This window comes from Anopheles nili, assembly GCF_943737925.1.
Source record: "Anopheles nili chromosome X unlocalized genomic scaffold, idAnoNiliSN_F5_01 X_unloc_6, whole genome shotgun sequence".
In the NCBI taxonomy this organism is placed as follows: domain Eukaryota; kingdom Metazoa; phylum Arthropoda; class Insecta; order Diptera; family Culicidae; genus Anopheles; species Anopheles nili.
Window position 1 is genome coordinate 502,275 of NW_026525516.1, and position 3,593 is coordinate 505,867.

Sequence of the window (3,593 nt, forward strand, 5' to 3'; positions counted from 1 at the left end):
ATCGCGCAAGGGGCTGCAAGGCTCCGGCGTGCTGTGGAGTGTGCGGATTGGCACACCAGACCGGTGATCGGTCTTGTCGAGGAGCTCAGACTACACGTTCACACGTGTAATGCAGCTGAACTGCCAGCGACGCGCCGTCTCCCAAGACCTTGCGATCCAGCATGCGCGTGAGGATCGGGCGGACGTTGTCCTCCTGTCCGATCCGCATCGCGTGCCCACGAACAACGGGAACTGGATCGCAGATGAGTCTGGGAGTGTCGCAATTATAGCGACAGGTAGGTCGCCAGTTCAGAGAGTGCTAGCGACTGGAGTGCCGTGGGTGGCAGCAGCCGTCATTGACGGCGTGCTCTTCATCTGCTGCTACATTCGGCCTCTAGTCAACGTTGAGCGCTTTGTCCAGGTGCTGGAAGCCGTTGAAATGGTGGCAATGGGTCACCAGCGAATCGTCCTCGCTGGAGACTTCAACGCCAGCCATGAAGAGTGGGGCAGCCCTCGCTCGTCCGCCAAGGGCGAGGAGCTGCTGCTGACCTGCGAACGGCTAGGTTTGAAGGTGCTCAATCGCGGCGACACACCCACCTTCGTAGGGAACGGGGTTGCCAGCGAGAGCATAGTCGACGTATCCTTCGCCAGCCATGCCATCGCTGGTCCGGGCGATTGGGCGGTCAGCAGCCGGCCCACTCTGAGTGACCATCGAGCGGTTTGCTTCACCATCAGCGAAGCTAACAACAGCAACCGCGAGCACCAGGCACGGAGCGCGACAACAGAACACCGAGACCGATCACGGAACATCATGAGGTGGATGATCACCAGGTTCAGCCCGAACATCTTCGCTGAACTGTTGGTTGATCTCCGCCTTGATGAAATGGCGAAGGATGTGAAAGGGCTGATGAAGACCCTACGCGAGGCATGTAACGCCACAATGCCGAGGCAGCAGCCGGGCCTGGGAGCCAACCGCTCGGCCTTTTGGTGGAACCCTCAGCTGGCGGAGCTGAGGACTGCCTGTCAACGAGCCAGGGAAGCAGTGCAACAGGCAAGGGATCCGGAGCAGCGTGCTTGCCGAATGAACATGGCGCGCGTCGTGGAGCGCCAGTTCGAAGCGGAAATCCGGGCAAGCAAGCGTCGCTGCTTCCAGGATCTTATCAACGAGGCAGAGAGCAACATCTTCGGAGCCGGCTACAGGGTCGTGATGACTCGCTTGAGGGGAAGTCGAACACCGCCAGAGCGGGACCCTCAAGTGCTCGGCACCATCGTGGCGGAGCTGTTCCCCGAACACCCTGCGATGGAGTGGCCGGAACCATCACCGACGGCGGCGTCGACCATCCGCTCCGTCTCCGAGAACGAGCTGTTGGAAATCGCTGCTTCACTGAACCCGCGAAAGGCCCCGGGCATCGACGGGATTCCTAATGGCGCATTGACGGTGGCCATTCGGACGAGTCCTGGTACGTTCTGCCGGATATACCAGGACCTCATCGACAGAGCAGAATTCCCGGCGCAGTGGAAGCGCCAACGGTTGGTGCTATTGGCGAAACCGGGCAAACCACCGGGCCTGCCGTCATCATATAGGCCCCTATGCATGCTCGACACTGCCGCTAAAGTGTTTGAGCGCATAGTACTGAATCGGCTCAACGAGCACTTGGAGCAGGCCAACGCTCCCCGTCTCTCCCCCGCACAGTACGGTTTCCGTAGGGGGAGATCGACAGTGCAAGCCATTCAGGAGGTGGTGGCCCGAGGACAACGCGCCATGGCCTTTGGAAGAACCAACCGTCGGGATAAACGATGCCTCATGGTGGTAGCCTTGGACGTTGCCAACGCCTTCAACAGCGCCAGTTGGACGGCGATTGGACAATGCCTGAAGGAGAAGCTGGTGCCGCAGCCGCTGCAGAGGCTCCTTCGGAGCTACTTCACCGGCCGCGTGCTGTGGTACGAGACCAGCAGGGGCATCGTTGCTCGTGACGTATCCGCAGGAGTGCCGCAGGGGTCGATCCTGGGCCCGACCCTCTGGAACGTGCTGTACGATGGTGTGTTGGGCTTGGAGCTGCCACCGGGCGTCGACATCATCGGGTACGCGGACGACATCGTCTTGACGGCTCCGGGTTGTACTCCCAGAGAGGCCGCTGCAGAGGCCGAAAAGGCTGTACTGATCATCAACCAGTGGATGGAGCGTCACCACCTCAAGCTCTCCGCCGGTAAAACGGAGATGGTAATGATCAGCAGCCTCCGTCAGGGACACCCGCGTATTCCGGTAGACATCTGCGGCACAATCGTCGAGTCGTCAAGGACCATCCGCTACCTCGGCGTCACGCTGGAGGATCACCTTAGCTGGAAACAGCACGTCGAGGCCGTGTCGCAAAAGGCTCTCCGTGTTGCGAAAGCAGTAACTGCATTGATGCAGAACCACGGTGGTCCCAAGCCAGCTCAACGACGACTGCTCGCGGGTGTAGTGTCATCGGTCATCCGGTATGCGGCTCCAGTATGGCACAGCGCGACCAGCCTGCAGGCGTGTGCCAGGCTTCTCCAGCGATCGCAGCGGATCCCTGCGATTCGGACGGCCTGTGCATTTCGAACCGTCAGCCACAGCGTGGCAACAATCCTGGCCGGACTCATTCCCATCGGCTTGCTGGTGGAGGAGGACGCCGGGATTTATGAGCGGCTGCATGCCATCGATCGCGCCCCTTCTACGGATGCCATCCGCAAGGAGGAGCGGCGTGCGACGATGTGCGCCTGGCAGCGCTCATGGGACGCGGTGGCGGAAGGGCAGGCCCAGCGACAACAACGGCAGAACACCGAAGAGTCTTCAGCAGAGCAGCGCGACGACGACGATGAACACCAGGAGGGCGACGACGACGGCGAGGACCATCATCACCGGTCGGCCAGCCGTTTCATCCGCTGGACGCATAGGGTGTTGCCGCAGATAGCACCCTGGCAGGAAAGGAACCACGGACAAGTGACGTTCGCGCTGGCGCAGGTGCTCTCGGGACACGGATTTTTCCGGGAGTACCTCAGCGCAATGCGGTTCACTTCGTCCCCTGACTGCCCCCAGTGTCTGGCGGTGGAGGAGACGGTCGGTCACGTCCTCTTTGAGTGTCCTCGATTTGAACGCGTGCGAGCACTACATCTAATGGCGGCAGATGGAGAACCTTTGGAAGCGGAGACCCTGGTGGGTCACATGTTGCAGAGCCCGTCAAACTGGAGCAGCGTCTGCGAAGCCTGCAGCCTCATCACAGAGGAGCTGCGGGAGACCTGGCAGCGGTCCAGCCTGGCGGAGCGGAATGCGGCACTTGATGACTCCCGAACAGCGCACGAGGAACTGGTCGAACGGCGGCGTGAGCGGCGCAACGCTCAGCAACGTGCCAGACGACTGGTTTTGAACGAGCTCCGGACAGTGCACCCGGTGTCGCAGCGAGAGGCGCAGATTCTGCAGGATCGGCGTCGCGAGCGGCAGCGTCGGGACAACGAAAGGCGGCGAAGGATGCGGATGGTCCGCAATCCCGGCTCTCCTCTGCTGGTGCGTTACAGCAGAGCGATGACGCCGCCTTCGCCGTCCACCGTGGCACGGAGGGCGGAATTAGCGAGACAACGACGGAACGAGCGGC